Here is an 18,712-nt window from a genome sequence, read left to right on the forward strand (position 1 = left end):
GAATGACAGTTTTCCACATTCTTCTATAATTTGGAATCAAGGAGAGAATTTAAGGAGGATTACATGAAGGTGAGAGAAAGCAGGGTAAGGATCGTTAAGATTGTGTTTTCTCTTGAGGGTAGTTATTATGCCCAAGGATCTGAAAAAAAGACATTTCAAAGGTGTGTTAAACTAGATACACAAAAACAATGGACAGGGCTTGCTTAAGGCCAAGATAAAACTTTTTATAGGCCTGGGCTGACTAGCCACCAGGACCTGCCCAGTTAGGAATTTTATGATGAGATCACCCTGTGAAGTTACTTTATTATGGAGCCCCTTTTTCATCCACAAGTATATTACATTATTCAAGCACCAAAAATCAAAATAAAACAAAACCAACTATAGTGTCAGCATCCCTTTAGAAATGTGAGGCTCAGAATCTCCCCAACTCCCTAGCCAAACTCGGAACTCTGCTCTTAGTTCATCTTCTTATGCAAGCCTCAGAACTCATTCGAATATCTGACACCTAATCTCTGTTCTTCCTAAAAAACAGAATGCTAACTACAGAAGATGAGATTTTTTAAATAGCTCTCATGTATTTCAATGCTAAAAGTCTTTCATACTGAAAAACTGTTATTGTTAAATGTAATATCTTTCTTGGTGCAGTTTATACGAAAGAGCATCATTGCTCTGCTAAAGCATTGAACGTGCCCACTTCAAATTTTCTATTACTTGCTCTTGCCAGGCATAAGCAAATAGTCTAAAGATAGGACATTTTAGTAAATTATATTATATAAACTTTCCAAGAGTTAGTAAGGGACTGTTCCTCCATATTGCCCACAACAAGTAGGGAATAAATTTTGATTCCGTTTATGCAGTTCCAATGTGGTGTTCTTTTAAACAGAACTTATCCCTTATACTTCTGTGAGGGAGCAAAGATGTGATAAGATAAAAGAAATGAAGCTTCAAGTTATCTTTCTAATCCTCATACCTGGGATTACTTTCAAAGAGTGTGTTTGCTCTTATCTCAGGGGAAATTCTTCTTTCCTCGGACGACAAGTTTCTGGTAAAGTATTTTAGAAAACATGGTATACTGTTTGTGAAGATAACAAAAACTATCCATCTTCTGAGAGTCTTTTACATAGAATAATATATCAAACATATTTATTTATTCTTTTAGCCTGTTTCTAAACCCTGCTCCTTTCCCAAAAAACAAAGTGTCATTGGAGAACAAAGAAATTTTTCTTCTCTGTGCTCAAAAGATTGTCTGAGGTGGGCTTTCCATCACAGTTTTCAGACTCCAATTCAAGCTTTTATTTTTGATGTCCATAAGTGATTACCAATACAAATGCAATTCTCCCATTGAAAGGCCATCAGCTAATCAGTTATCCCATTAAGCACAGTTTTAAGCTTATCTTGCCTTAAAGTATTATAATATATAGAAAGAAATGAATACATAGGTTATCTGCAAATAATATATTTCAGACAAAAATCAGTTTTGCCATATAAGGAAGTGGCATCCAAAGGATTAAAATTATATATTAGTATCCTACTCATAAAAGGAGGAAAGTTTGGTGCAAACATCATAATAGTCTAAATAGCAATAAAGAAAAAAAATGACAGTTACAAAAAAATTCCTCAACAACATGCAATGAGAAGCAGATTTATTAAGAGTTTCAAGTAGAGAGGGACAGAGAGTGTGGGTAGAGGGTCGAGAGAGAGAAAGACAGAGAGAGAGAGAGAGAGAGACAGAGAGACAGAGAGACAGAGAGAGAAAAAAAATTCAACTCTGAAAAGAATAATAATAATAATAGAACAGCTGGAGCATAGTTCTGTTCTCGATAGAAGGACACATGTAGGAAGTTGAACTAGGGTTTTATTCCTGAGAGTACCCATTTATTTTACTTTTAGGAGATTTTAAGTTTAATACCATTTGTATATGCAGAAGCCAGGATCCTTGCAAACTGTGTGTGTGTGTGTGTGTGTGTGTGTGTGTGTAGTTTAAATCTGTGTTTTGCCAACTGCATCAAAATTCTAAATTTAACTGAGAGCTTTGGAGGAATTCAGTAAGAATCAAACATCTAAATAAAGATATCCCCTAATCTTTACAGATTTTTATAGAAAAAGAAAAATGCTTGCTTCTGTTAGAAATAATTAGTGGACATTTCATCTCCTTGAGGGGTGATTAGTTAATCAATTTTGTATGGTTGTGATGTACCAGGTTGAATTTTGCACTTTGCTCAAAATAAAGTATGTTTCAAGTTACTGCATTATCTAGTACTGGTTTTACATTAATTGGCATTTCATCTTACCCCTGCTTGTGGAATTTGAAAAATTCTACCTCAATTTATATTCAGATATTGAACCAAAACGTAAGAATGCTTCTAAACTTTAAATGTTTTTCTTTACAGAGTGTTCTGAACAATGTATTACTCAAATTATATATATTGGAAAATATGCATAGGAAGTTACTTTATTTTCCTTTCAAATTAAGATTAACCAAATTATCTTAAGTGTGATGTACAGAACTGTAAACAAAGAAATAAAAATCATCAATATATACATTACCTAAAATATGTTACTTTTAATTCTGTAAATATTATGTAGTTCTTTCCGATAAGTATTATATTACCTGAACTGGATAGATAGAAGATAAAAGAATGAGATCATCCCTGAATTTAAGAGGTTAATAGAACAGGCTTCTACCGATAAAGAAAGCACATAAGTGCTGTGGACAGACATTATATGCAAATAAAATGAAATGTTCCTCAAAATGGTTTACTAAGGTAGCAAGTATTTGGAAAAGTTGAGCAGGATTAGTTCAATTTAGGCCTTATCAGTAGAGAGACCTGGAAAATGTGAATTGGCCGTGAAATGATGGATGATATGGGCAGGAGAGAACATAAGGAAGACCATCTGTTGCCATTTGGGTTCTCTGGAAGCAGATACTGAGATAGAGTTTGAGGTTCAAAGTATGTATGGAATGAATGCTTGTGAAGGAAAGGCAGAGCAAGCAGGATTGGGCAGAGGGAGAAGCTGAACCATGACAGGGGCTGACAAAGCCTCAGGCAACCCAGCAGGAAGTCTACAGGCAGTCTTCCCCATGACAGCATCCTGAATCAGGCTGAAATGGATCTTTCAACCCTTTGTAGAGTGGTCATCAGGAGTAGGAAGGCTTAACCTTGGGCTAAGTGGCAGCCTGCAGCTGAGGCTTACACTGAAGTTGCTGAGACCTGGCAATAGTCTGTTGATCACACTGCCTACATCTAGGCAGCAAGTCCTCACTTGAAGAGAAAAATGGCTGGTACATCTTCACATCTACCATACCATTTCTTATATGAAGAAGAGCATAAATAAAACACCGTAGGAGAGAATAAGCAAGGCTATGTTTGAGGATAGGCAGTCAATAGTAAAGACCTCCTGGAGTTGAAGGTCATTGCAGATCACAATCAAAATATAGGAGCAGCGACTGAGAGGCCCTTGAGAGCCAGCATGAGAATGTTCTCTTTACAGGGGAACAAGTGTAAGATAAACTGGAATGTGCTACAATAAAAGCAGCACTTTAGAGAGATGTCATGTGTACTTATACAGGCTGTGTGTCTATTAGGGAAGTATGGAGGGCTGAGGAAGAAAGATGGTAATTCTCTTAAATATGGTTCCTGCATATTGATATTAAAAAATCTTAAAAGTAAAACTATTCCAAACCAACAAAAGTGTTTCAGTGAAATATGTTGTTTGAACAAGTTGGTTATACAAGAGACTTTTACTAAATAGATTATTAAAATACATGATATGCATATATATTAAATATATATACACATATACATTATTATATATAATAGTATATAATAGTGTGTGTGTGTGTGTGTGTGTGTGTACAGCCATGTCTCTTCTGCAACCTGTAGTTGGTACCTTTTTATTTTTACAATCACCATCAACTGTCCATTCATTTACCAAGTATTTGCTGAATACCTACTAAGTCCTTTTCCAGTTATAAGTAGCTCACAACAAAATGAAAATAGATGACTTGTAATAGAGTATATATTATGAGCACTATAGGGAGGCAAGAAGGAGATGCTGGGAATATGCAGAGAAAATGGCGATCTCTTCACCTGGAAGTGATTCTGAAGCCAAGGGATTTGTGTTCCATGATAAAGTGATGAAAAAAACATTGAAAGAAATGCTATCTCTACATGTATATTTTACAAAGATTTATCTGATGACAGTTGAAAGATAATATAATCATGGTGAAACTGGAGGCTCTCTCTATTTCATGAGCTCAAATAAGAGAGAAAAGATGGAATTAATTAAGATTTATTGAGCACTAGCCATATACCGTGCTCTGTCCTAAATGTTAATATTTATATAGCATATACTAATTTATATAAAAACATAATTATATATGACATAGACATATTACATATAAAATTACATATTATGTATGTATAATTTTTACAACAGTGAAACTTAAATTGAATGAATTATATGTTATTTGAATTTTTCCTGTAATTATGTCAACTCAATATTGACTGAAAACGTCAGTAAATTCAAGTGATTAGGAACTGTGATTGACATTTATAAGTATAGCGATTTTTTTAAATTAAAATTTATTGGGGTGACAATTGTTGGTAAAGTTACATAGACTTCAGGTGTACAATTCTGTAATGCATCATCTAATATCTCACATTATGTGTTCACCACCCAGAGTCAATTCTCCTTCCATCACCATATATTTAAGTATAGAGATTTTAAAAGAGCAATGACAAATTATTACTTAAAATTAAATTTATTTCACCAACCAAATCCGTAAAACTACATCATGTTTTGGAAATAAATAAATAAATAAATAAATAAATAAATAAACCTTTTTGAAGGATAAAGATCCCTATCTAAGAGAAAAAAAAAGACAGTTGATCAGGAAATTGTTCAAGAAGTAAATAACTCTCCTGTTTTTTTAATGTACTTCTGTTTGGGGGACAATATTTAGTTAAGCCATCAAATTATATGCTACACACCTGCACATGTACATTCCAAAATATTGGGGAGCAAATTAGGTGCAGAAGGTACAAAACCATAGCATACCTCCTACCTCAATATGCTCAAGCAATAATGAATAGAATGACAATATATTTAAAGAATAAAAAAATTAGCTTAAGAAAAATACCCTTAAAATGTAGATGCTCACTGACATAGTCACAACCAGCATCCAGCTTGCTCTGTGTGTGTGCGCGTATGCATGTTTGTGTGTGTGTGTGTGTGTTGTGTGTGTGTGTGTGTTCATCTCAATTATGAGTTTTGAAAGAGAGAAATTCAAAGGAAGGGATAAAAGAAAGAACACGAAACACCTGGTTGTAGAGGATCTAAGCATGTATGTCATACCCACTCACCCCATCATGCAACACTGGCTGCTTCAGTGCATTTGTTCCTAACATTAGACTGTTTTGTCATGTTCAAATCTGTATCCTCCAGTATTGAAATACCCAGTGCTGGATAGTACTTGGCTAGTTTCTCCTGGATGTTAGAGACCACACACAACTCCTGTGGACTGAACACAGGCTGCTGAATACCATTAAGTTATGGGCTCTTTTGATAATTAAAAACAAACAAACAAAAAAAAAAAAACAGTTACCCAGATGCACCTATATATAATCATCTTATTTTTAACAGACTCCCAATGTGTAGTAATCACGTGAGCTGAATGAATCTTAAGACCACTTGTGTGTATATTAAGATGGCTCTAGGAAATCAATATTTTGAATCATGGTTAATTTATTTTACATATAAGTCCATGAACGCTTTTCTAAAAACTATCTTCTATACTTATATTTTCTCGTATATTTTTAGAATCGTTCCAATTTACCATAAATGTGTATACTCATACATACGTGTGTGTGTATTTAAGTCAATCCCACAGTTGTTAGTGGTTCTACCATTTTATTAAAATGAAGCACCGGAGGTAAAACTGTGTGGTGAATGTGTACAGTTAAGTTTCATATGTTCTCCCTCATTGTTCTAATAAAAGAAAGATATATTCTCACCTACGCTTTATCTAAAGTCTCACAAGTACTTTCATACAGCCACTAAAGAACATTTGACTCCATTAGTTTATATTATGCAGCTGTCTTTCTACTGATTACAATTATTATCCATTAATTCTCATAGTGTCTCTACCTTTATTGAGAGTTTAGTTTTTTTCCTTTTCACTGAAAGCACCCTAGTCACTGGGGCATATATGTGAGTGTGCACACACATGCATAACTTTCCCATCTTCTCTTTCTTTCTCCTCCCTCACATTCTTTTTCTGCCTTGTCCATCATCAGATGTTGATTGCACATACTGTTTATCCTTGAGATAGTTTTCTAGTTTATAGAGTAGTGTTGGTATTTGCAGTACCTGACACTATAATTGGTTAATATTTGGAATCTGTACTTTGTTGTATATGTAAACATGTTTCTACATATCTACATTTATAAATCTATTACAAAATACTTGTTGAATTTCATTTAATATAATTTTATTTAAATTCTAATAAATGTAAATTTTTAACTGAGAGTTTTTTTTTTATGTCATTCACAAGTTGACCCCAATGTTCCAAAAAAAAAAAAAAAAAAAAAAAAGGGAGGGTTTATTGCATTCCTAACGTAATTTCTGCTTACATTTTCAAGAAAGAGATACCTGTCTTCTCCTTCCCTCCCATGTTTAAGAATATTTGAATCCCAGTGAATCTTTTTGTTGTTGCTGGTGTTTTATTATAACCTAATGCATAATCTGGTGATAGTGTTTGCTGTTTGAAATATCCCAGCAATTGGCATCATGTAAATTGATTCAAGTCCACTTGCATATTACTTCACCTCTTTGAGACCCAGATTTTTCATCTGTGAAATGCAGGTAATAAAAATCGCCTACCTCAAAGGCTTGTTGTGATCATTTAATAAATTATTAGTGTAAAATAGCTAATATTGCACCTGGGCTGTGACTCACATTAGTTCTTAGTACTTTTCGGTATGTTTGCTGATGTCTATAATTTTTCAAAAACAAAAGTAGTTTTCACCATATTGTCATATTTTCATACTCATGTCATTGGTAGTTCTCAAAATTCAGATTGTTTTGTTTGACTGAAATAGTGAATAGTAGATTTTTTCCCTAGAATTTTCATGGATTAAGTCGGACATAGGCGTATCTATTTCAATAAAAGAGGACGCTAATTATATTTTCAACACTCTACTAACGTTTTTTCCCATGTCAAAAAAAAAATTATACCCTCCAAAAGTGGTTGTTTTACCTGGTTACTTTATAACTGCAAAATCTTTTCCTTCTATTTAACCATAGTGATTATTAGAAAGGAGAATTGTGGGGTAGAGGTGGTGGAGGGAACAGAAAGAAAAGAAGTTGATTCCATATTCTTAATTTACCAAAGAAACAGAAATAAAAGAAGAGAAAAAAAAAAAAAAATAGCATGGATAAGTTTAACTCTCCCTTGAGCCCTAAAAGAACTCATTCTTTGTAGAGCAGGTACAATAGTACCTCTTTTATCCCCCTCTCTCATTTTCTTCTGGAAGCACAAAAATGTATGCTTAACTCCAGGGGAGACGGCTTTCCTCAAGCTAGCAGCCTACACGGCTGTCGGCTCCAGTACATTTCTACACCTATTTTAGAGAGAGAATTATGTGTGTTTCTGGTATATGTGAATGGGTAGTTTCAAAATTCCTTTCAAGACAGCTTTACAAGCCCCTCAACTCTGCATAAACCCACAGAGGGTTTACTTCTCCAAATTTACAAAAGCCTGGTCTCTGAGCTGTGGGATAAGGAATCGGGTAGCTTATCCTGTGCGTGTGCATGTGTGTGTACATGTATGCGTTTTGTCTTGAACCTATTAAATCGTCACTATAGAACTACAATTTAACTGCAAAATACTGAATGAACTATCAGAAAGTTTTCTTTGCATTTTCCTTTTTTTTGATTATTAGATATTTCCCTATGGTAATATATCTCATGCTGACTTTCATTATTGTATGTTTTTTCTCTGTTTTATTCTTTTGCATGTGTTTTGAAATACTAAAAAGGAAATTAATTTACATAATAATTCCCATCTAGTTTAAAAGATCTATTTCATTTCTCTCTCTTTTAAGAATAAAATCAGATAACAGTAATTAGTAAATGTTCTGGATGGGATTGACTCTGAACTAGATTACATGGAATTGAGCCTAAGATCTGTGAACAGTTGAGTAATTGTCTAATTTACAGATTAACATCACCACACAGTAAGTGCAAAATAAATATAGCAATTGTGGGAGGCTAAGTCAGCTAAGATTTGATAGACATCTAAACCTATGCCTCTGTGACCACTTCCCCTAAAAATTTTATTCCTGAAACCACCAAGAAATGCCTCGCTCTTTCTAAGCCAAGGAGAGTTTTTCTGTCGTTTCATTCATTTAGCCACAATAACCTTCACTCTGCTTCAAGGCTGCCCTGAGGCATCCTATATCCAACTTGTGTCAGGATGTGGTGATACAGCTTCTAAGCGTTAAGTCTTGCAGCCTCCTGGAAGCTCAGCAAAGACAGCCGCAGGTGATTAGATGAAACGGACAGCAATACCTATTGTAAGTGCTCTGAATTCCATCCCTTCTCCAAAATGTGTGCGCCTTTGGCAAGAACCCAATTTGCTCCCCCTAGGGCCAGCTTTGAACAAGTACTACCTTTCCTCTGTTTGAGTAAGAATGTTGGTGGCACCACAGCATCCTAAGAGACTCAATATGCACTTATTAAAAACTACTATCATTTGTAACTATTATAATTCAGTCAAATTTCTCCCTTAAATAAAATCATCATGTTGTATCGAGGTTGAATTCAAAGTTTCAGTTTGCCTGCATTTTAATGACTTATGTGAAGAAGAGTAAGGATGTTGAACATTTAGATTTAATTCTTTATTTTTAACTAGCATAGTTGGAAAAAAGTCAGCACCAAGGTTTCGGAATTCTCTGCAATTCAAGATGCTATGTAAAATATATTCTATTTAATGAGCTCTGCCTTCCATTGACTGTTGAACTATATATCAATTGCGTGCCCCTTCTTTTCAACATTCAAACTGTTTAGCTCCCACTAATAGGTACATTAAAAAGAATCCTGCTACAAATATGAGTGCAGACATCATAGCTATATGCATTTCTGCTTATGCTCACACTTTTTTTAAAGCTCCTAAGAGAAATCTTCACAAAGATAAACTGTAACCCTTTTTGTGCCGTGTTTGCTAATGGAGGAAGACATGACCGACATTTTTCTCTATATAACTGAACTAGAGCATGGGGTGATACTGAGCAGATACAAAATAGAGGGAGTTGGAATAATAATTATATCATTAGAGGTGTAAGCTCTGGATGAATTGTTTAATTTCTGGTATGTCTTTGAGTGCTTCTGTTGAAAAAGTGAAAACAACACTTAAAAATTGTAAATTTAATCATCTCAGTGTAACAGTGCTTTGAAAACAATGTTGGACGCCGTTAAGTATATAGTGAGCTAAACGAGGTTTGAAATATTACAAAGGTGATCTAAACTCATAGAGAAACAGTTAATAATCTGAAAAGATTTTAGAAGTCACATTTTTCCTTCCCTTGTGTTTCAAATTATTTTTGAGGATTTTTTATCTTTATTAAGAAGGAAAAGGGTATTTGAACTTCAAAGTGAAATTCACCTAAATGCTGACTGTTATAAAAAAGAAAGAAAATCATTCTGTTAAAAAGACGATTTAAAAATCCTCACTACTTGTATTCCTAATACAGAGCCGGAGAATTTTAAAATGGTCTTGTTTTTATATTATTTTTAACATATTTGTGAAATTACATATTTCTAAAGCAGTTACATAGTGGGTTTAATAATGAGCAATCCTTAAAAAGTCAGTATGAATTGTGTGTTATTATCCTCTTGGTTGTACATCTTCAGAAAAGAAATATTTAGGCAGATACAAATCACAGAAGAAAACGTATTTTGTTTTTTGCTTCAAATGTTAGTTAATACATTTGAAAGCAGTGTCCAAATATTCTCATCTCTGCAAATAGATTAGGAGCATGTTTCATGTACAATTATCCATACACTATGTTGGTTACCCTTTGTAGGCAGTACATAGAGAAGAAATATGTGACTTTGGTATTCAGCTATACACCTACATTGAAATGCAATCCATAACAACATAAAAAGATTCATATTTAATATTTTCACTTGGAAACACTGATATTTACAAGGAACATGTATTGTGTCACTTTTAAACAAAAACTTTCTTTCCTGCATTTCTCAATGGATTCATGAATACTCATTTTCTCTCCCCCCACCTTTTTTCCCTTCTCCCTGTCTCTTTCTACTTCTCACACAACCATGCACACTCACATAGTTTTTCTTTGTTGTGGATCTTATGGTTTTAAATAAATATTTCACACAAATGGCAGATGAAACAATAACTTAAAGATTCTTAGTGGCATGAAACTAATCAGATTTCATTTCCATCAAATCATATAAAATTTTCATAATAGGAACAAAGTATATAAATTAAACCAAAATCCATGTGCTTATTAAACCACTGACTTTTTTTTTCTTCTGTAATTTAGCACATTGGTGTGGGACACTGTGTTTTGGACTTTGGACTTTGTTAATAGAGGGCCATACATTATTTTTATATAAAAGTTGTATTTTAGCATTTGAAGAAATATTCTAGTATGAATAAATACCATATGAGACAATTCTAAATATTAATAAATCTTCCAATAACATGGATCATAGTAAATGAGATTATTCCATAAATGGTGGAAATTTTGTTCTCTTAGACTTATTAGTGCATCTAGATTTAGTCCTTAACATTAAATTATCTTTCAATTATAGATGTGGTATTTTTTTACAAAACATTGACAGTTGTTACACAAATAACTCATAAAACATATAAACTAATGATTTCTCTTTATTCTACAGAAATCGGCTCTGCAATTTTGCTATATAAAAATAAACTTCAGTGTAATTTGATACCCTTTTAAATGGCTTCTGCAGTCAAAAAAAAAAAAAGCTGTTGAATTATATCATGTGTGTTACTAATATTAGCCTCCCTGCAAGGTTGAGTAAACAGAAAATAAAACGAAAACATCTGCCGAAAATGATCTCAGTATGAAATATTGTCATAACATTTGATTCCAATCAGAATCACTGTTTACTTTCAATATTAAGACCTGCAGTAGGTAAGACCACTGGCTGAAAATTAAAAGCTAATCTATGGAAAATTGCGGCCAGGGGATGTGTAGTCTACATTTGAACACTTGTTAAATAAATAATGAAACATAGGAAAGAAACCAAACCCTTTCAGAAATGTTTGGATTTTATTTATATCCAGGTGCTGAGACCAGCAGGCTGCTGTTCTCACAGTTGTTTTGACTCTCCCCAGCCTGGGGTGAGCTGCAGCGCATCACACAGTGTCCTCCTTTGCTTAGCCAATGCCTGCCGACACTCAAGTGGTTGTTTTCAAAGAGCTTGGAGATTCCTTTAGGAGGAAAGTTGATTTTATATTAGCCAATTTCATGTGTTTTGTGAAGTACCACTCATTTTAGCTTTTTGGGCTTCTTTCCACCACAAAACTGCTATAAAACCTGTTCCAATTCGCACTGCAATTTGATGAATTACCTTCTCAGATTTTCATTATAAATGTGCTTCAACTGGTACTGCAGACTGAGGTGTTTTGAAATAACAAATAGGTACACAGCGAATCAGAGCTGTACATATAAATGACTTGGGTTCAGTGTACCAGGGAGCAGTTCCTCTAATTCCTCAGAGCATCTGTTTATTGCTTTATTAATATTAGGCAGGGTTATTTAATTATTAATATAAAACAGGATGCTTCTGCACTGGAGAAGAATTCTAGCTCAGGTGTGTGGCAGGCCTGACCAATGAGCAACCATAGATTTCAGTAAAGCCAGGTTTGTGATTAATGGCAATCAGACATGACAACTTCTAGCTGTCTGGTGAAGTGGGGTAAGCTTACTGAGCTATGAAACTTCATTATTCCGTAATCATTTCTTTAAGGATTTAAAAGTTTATTTTATAAGGCAAATTCATGGGAAAACAAATGTAGAGCAAATCTATGTGAGATCATCTTATTTTCTATCTTAAAGTCGGACTTGCCAAGGTTTATTTCATGTTCCTGATTCCCCTCAATTCATTGGTATTTCTGGTACATACATTTAAGTGGAATCTATAGTATGTATTAAAATTATAGAATTATTCATCTTCATGAGAACTTAGAGTTAATCTAACCAAAGAGAACAAGTCTCTCATGTAACATCGCGCAGGTTGGAGGTCCTAAGACTGATATATCCTACATTATGTTGATTACCGTCAAAAACCTCTCTTTCCAGTGAAACATCACCTTCGATTTCAAAGGTTTCTTAGTTTAATTTTGTTGTAATGATATTTCCATGCTTTTGAAGCTCCAGTCAATTATTAAAATCGGATTGACTACATAAAAACTAAATAAGCAATTTGACATGGATTTTAATTTCACTGACATCGGTAAGCTCAGCTGTTGCAAACACCAATTTATCTATGGCATAGATAAGTCGTTTGTGTGTTGCATCTGCATGTAATATACCCCATCCTTGAAACCAGCACTTACAGTGCTGTGTCTGGGGCTCTAGCCAGGTTTCCCTCAGGTTAAGATAGCAATAATAGTATCTAGTGAACTGATAGGTTCCTTTGGATTTTCAGTAACTCAAGTCTAGCAGATTGTAAAAGAGTCAGTGTCTTGTTCTTTACCTCATTTTTGGTTTAGGAGAAGTAAACCCAGGGCTCAAGGTATCGTAGGCCTTCTTAAATTCTTGCTGAACAAATAAAGCAATTAATTCATTAATACCTTTATTTCAGGGGGGCGGATTCTGAGTACTTCATATCAAGTAGAATTTTTATTAATTTACTGGAGTTTTAGAGCCAGAGGTACATTAATAATTGTTTGCTTTTGTTTTTCCTTTTTTTTTTTTTTAATGGATAAAGACACCAAAGATCAGATAGTTTGAGTGATCTGTTCAAGACCACAGAGCCAGACAAAGTTTAGACTAGAATTCAGATTCTTTACTCAACAATCCAAAGTACATTATTTCCATCATATCAATTTATCTTTTCTAAGAAAGTTCAAAATTATTTTGGTTTTGATGATTATCATGAAAAAACAAAAACAAAAACAGAAGTGATAGTGCCTAGTCTTGGCCTTATTGGAGATTAATAATATTTTAAAAAATATATTAGCATGTGTTTTGTATATAGTCTATCTGGTTTTCATTCATTTATTCATTCAGTAAATGCTTATTGAAAGCATTTATTGGACCAGACGCTATCCCAAGAGCTTGTACATGGTAAAAAACAAACCAACAAATGCAAACCTGCTCTCATCATATCAGACACTAGGATTGTGGTTAAAAGGGTGAGTCAAAAACTAGGATACATCTTATACAATCGAGAGATCATGAAGAATAAACAAAGTAAGATATTGAGTGTTATTTGATTACTAGAAGAAATAAGTATCTACAGAGGGTGCCAAACAAATGTATACACATTTTAACAAAGGAAAAATAAAAACTATTAAAATTGTAATACTCAATATATACCAATAACAAAAGATGAATACAAGTCTCGTTTGACTTCTGCAATTACAATAGGTGCTCAAAGTGGTTACCATCAGCGTCCAGACATTTCTGCTTACGGCGAACTACTGCTTGAGCAACGTTGACCGTCTCTTAAAACCTGTATACACTGTTTTGGCACCCTCAGTATTTACTTTTATCTTGACCTATTATCTTTACAATAATGACCTTTAATATCAGAGTTCATCTAAAACATAGGTTTTATTGAAAGTTAATTACAAAAGGTTCTGACAATAAAATGTTACATAAAAAAATTACCAAACTCTAACATTTTCAGTTATCATATAGCTATAATTCATCTCTGATTTTGTGTTATCCAAATGATCACATTACATCTTCTCACTTGGGGAGACAAAACTTAGTTTGAATCAGAAATTTTTCAGTTTCTATTGTGGTTTCACTTATTTTAGCAGACTTTTTTTTTTTTTTTTTTTTATCTTATCCCAGTGGGTTAACAAGGTCTAATAAGTGAGAGAATTCTATCAGCAAGTTATATTGCATTTCACTTATTTTTTTATGATTAGTCAAATAATTCAGAATGACAAAAATCTCATCAACATGATATTCTTATAGGTCTGTTTCACAAATCATTACAATACAGTCTATATAATAAGATATCTATTAGTAACAATTCATGTAATACACATCAGTTTTTAAATTCAAGTAGTCTTTCCTAATAAAGATAATTTTCAGATACATACAAAATTATCACTTTTAAGTTCAGTATTATAAAATGCACCACGCTAGATTATATTTCATCTTCAAAAAAAACATATATATATACACACATATATATAAATATATATGTATACACACACATATATGTATATGTGTATATATATATATGTGTGTGTGTGTGTGTGTGTGTGTGTATGTGTGTGTGTTCTGTAGTTAAGCAGAAGTAGCTGAAAGTAGAATGTTAGTATGGGTTTTACTATTATGGGAAATTTGTCTTTTGTGGTTTTCACTAAATTTTATGCTGAAAGATTCTATTTCTGAAACATTTTAACTCTACATAGCCTTATATAAAACAAATACCAGTACTGCTTGCTTTGGCTGCACATACACTAAAATTAAAATAATACCAAGAAGAGTGGTATGGTCCCTGCGCAAGGATGACAGGTGAATTTGTGAAGCTCTCCATATTAAAATGATAATAATAATAAATGAAATAAAGACAAAATAATGCTTTTATAAAGTAAAGCCTGAAGAGACTAAATAGGTTTTTATAGTTTTTAATATAGATGAAGGAAGATTTTTGGTCAGTCAGAATATTTAGGCTGGGCCCAGTTGTAAACAATGCAGTGCCTCCGGCCCATAATATATACCAGCTCACACACACCCTTTCATAATCTTAGCCCTTCCTAAAACTACAGCTACACAAAGTATTGACTTCTATAGAACTGCAGGAGTGACTGACATTTATATTCTAATTTTTATATTAATATTCTGTAACTATAAAGTGAGTCACTGGCAGTTACACAAAACCTCGTTTGCCTAATGTTTGTACGTTAATACCATTACTATATATTCAGGCCCTTCCCCCAAACAATAAGAATGATATGAAAATAAAATAATACTTATGTAATACATTCTCCTTTGGCATCTCCAGATCACCTTTGACCATTCTATACAGACAGAACATTTAGAATACTGAAGAAAAAAACAGTTCCTTAAAAAAAACTTCAAAAAGTAAATTTTAATGAATTTATGTAAATATAGATGTATATAATTACTTCAAAGTAAATAAACTATAATGCAATACATCTTATGATCTAGCAACTGTCCAAAAATAGCCAATAATCAGTCAGGAATTTTTGTCACACCTCCAAATTTGACCATCTCACTGTGATTTACCATACATAATAATCAAGGCAATTCCTGTTTTGTTGCTTATCTATTTCAAGGATGCAATCAACATTAAATATGGCACCATGGCCCAACTGCTAAAACATATCGAACTTGTGTTGCATTTCCGAGCATTTACTCATGGAGTCATGGCATGTTTGGCTGAGATATTAAATACCCCACATACTGTATGTCTCAATACCAGAAGAAAAACTTGAAATAAATTTAAACTATAAAACAATAAGATTTGGTGTAGACGTAATAGCATCTTTTACTAGGAAGCCTGCCTTACGAGTATTGTCTGTAAATACCTTTGGCTTATGCATGTTCTAACCACTATTTCAAAAAACACTCAATGGAAACCTAGTTGAACATCAGTGTTTAATTTTCCCCAAGCTGAGTTTCAGACTCCTTCTCATTGAGGATCAGCTGCTGGGAGTTTGAAAGGAATATGAGATTTTTTATTGTCTTATGCTGGAGAACAGAGGCCACAGGATTTCACCACATGATCAGTTGAACTCTCATCACACTAAAGATGCCCAGGTTCTCCCTCGTGGCCAAAATGCACATTCTGAAGCATATGGCTTTGTTTTTCCTTTAGTTTTAATAAAGCCAGAGCCAAACTGAAGGCTATTTTAAGGTATATGTGGGTGGTAAATGTCTTAGATATTCCAATGAAATAAAGTTTTCTCATGTGCAAATTGTATACATTCCATTTGGTAATAAAATACTTTTCTACATCAAATCTATGACAACATTATAATGTTCTACAGGAGTGAACATTAGAATTGACAACAATAAAGCCTTTGTTATATTGTTTGCCATTCATGTGAGTGTGTTTTTCATTCCCAACGTTTTGCTTTCTGAGGTATATTTTCCTTTAACTTGTATTCAGTTGTGTTGTTAATTCTCCCCAAATACTTGGAATATTTTAAAAACCTTCACATTTTGAACTGTAAATCATCAACCTTACAAGCTTTAATTTGGGGAAAAAAATGACAGAGAGCTGAAAACTGACTTTCTGAACCAAAATTACTCTCTAAACATATTTTTTTAAAGAGGAAAATTACTATGACAAGTTGATTGCAATTTAAAACATAATCTTTGGTGGATTACATATATTTTAAGGTCCATAATTTCCATAATCATTTTCCTGCCTATAAAAATGCTTCAAATTTAATTTAAAATAACATCTGTATTAATTTTTATCATTTAGAATGAAAGTTGATTGTTTCTAGAGCTTGTAATTCTCTGAAGTGTTGCGTATCAAACTGTGCTCTCCACAGAATTTAAATCATAAAATAAAATGTGCATATTTTCCCCTGTAGGAATTCTATTTGAATCAAGCCCATTTTTAATTCTTGTCAGAATGCACCATTAATATTTTATTAATGTTTATTGTAGTTTATACCTTACACCTTAATACACCTTAAGCTGTTTTAAATATGTATAAATTATAATTTGAATATTATTTTATACAGCTGGTGCTTGATTCATCTGTTACAAATTTTAATAATCTCATTGTGCTGGGCGTTATGAAATGCTACTTGCAGGAACAGGGTTTAAGTAGGAGAAACTGAAGTCAAACTATTAAGTGCATAATTATGGTGGGATATGCGTTCTATGATTTTATGTCTCCTCATTTGCTTTAATTAAAATATGTCAGTCTTTGAAATCTTTTGGGGCTGTTAGAATAAATATTTAGTGATACATTTCTGAGTGATTTTAGTTTCAAATCCAAAAATTGTATAAAATGTAATACATTCATTGACAATAGCTTTTGCAAGTCAAGGATCTTGGGTCAAAGTTGATTTCAAAAGGTTGTATTGTTGTCAGTTCTACAAAACTGGGAAATGGAAATGTATATTAAATGCATGACATTTTGTCAACTCCTAAAATGGCAAATGGTTAGCTATAGAATGAATGCAAATAACACTTTCTCCCTCTTTTTATGTGACACTCCAAGATATCAAAACACCATTCAGACAGAGGAACACAAAGGTTAAGAAATTATTTTTGCAATCTATTCCTATATTACGGTGCATACTGCTCTATTTAGTACATTTCAAGCCTGAAAGATCTGTCATACAGAAAATGGTATCAATATATATGCGTGCGTATATTTATTGCCTCTATCTGTGCATGACATATATACATGTATAAATGTGTATATATATATATATATATGTATATATATATATATATATACATATATATATATATATATTCCCCATATAATTTCCTGTATACATACACACATGTACACACACACAAAATATTCTGAATTCCTTTTGAATGCTTCCTGCATGTTACTTACATAAATAGGACCATCTGCTTTGTTATTATCAACTTCTTAGAGTTGTGGCATTCTGTGATACAGTTGCAAATCATTAAGCAGCCTGTTAGAAGAATAAGTGGGCACTATACTTATAAAGATCTTCAGAAATCTTGTATGGGTAAAATATAAATCCTGAAACAGTAATGGATCAGTGAATTTTAATTTCAAAAGTGCTTTGGTGAATGTTATCCAACTTTTTATTTATAAATAATACTTTTTTCAAAAGTAAAGAAAAATGTAGGGAAAACTTAAAATATAACTCCCCATGTCCTAAGAAGTACATATTTAAACAGTAATAACATCACAGTAGCATAGTTAAAACATCCGATAATTATCCCTGTTGCTTTTGTTAAGGCAAAGCACCACTACTCAGCTGACAAGATTTTAGAACTAAATGATAAACTTCAGCACAAATATCATTTGTTTAATTTTATAATAATAGAGCAAAAATATTTTCTTAAAAAATTCCTATCTAATAATTACCTCTGATCAAGAATAATAGGATTGAAATGTTGATGTAATTTGATATCAGAAAGAGGGACTGCCTATGTTTCTCTCCAACCTAGCCATTCTGCACTTCCTTCTTTTGTCAGTATTATCAAGCTATCTTTTAATACTATACTAATAATACCATGGTCTTTCCCAGGTTCACATTTGGGCTATCCATTGGTGGTGATTTTTTTAAACTTCTATTTACTAAGTCTTATTATTTTCTAATTATTTTTTTTTTTTAACTATTGGCTATAATTCTGAGCAGTAATTAGGACATACTAATGCACCATTAATAGTAATAGCACTAACTCAAAGAATGGTTCACAAAGTAAACAAAATATTGAAATGTGAAGTTCTTGTTCTATTCTGTTTTTTTGTTTTGTTTTGTTTTGTT

The 18,712-nt window shown here is 32.9% G+C and overlaps 1 protein-coding gene and 1 non-coding gene across 14 annotated transcripts in view; both read left to right on the forward strand.

Moving 5' to 3' along the window:
- TENM3 (teneurin transmembrane protein 3) overlaps positions 1 to 18,712 on the forward strand; it is a 2,441,918-nt gene that overhangs the window by 877,218 nt on the left and 1,545,988 nt on the right. The gene's annotated exons all lie outside the window — the stretch shown is intronic.
- On the forward strand, positions 14,688 to 14,790 carry LOC141571399 (U6 spliceosomal RNA). The gene has a single exon (XR_012496144.2). It is a non-coding gene; the product is annotated as a U6 spliceosomal RNA (small nuclear RNA).

The sequence above is a fragment of the Rhinolophus sinicus genome, chromosome 16, assembly GCF_057876585.1.
Source record: "Rhinolophus sinicus isolate RSI-liver-muscle chromosome 16, RSI-T2T, whole genome shotgun sequence".
Taxonomy (NCBI): domain Eukaryota; kingdom Metazoa; phylum Chordata; class Mammalia; order Chiroptera; family Rhinolophidae; genus Rhinolophus; species Rhinolophus sinicus.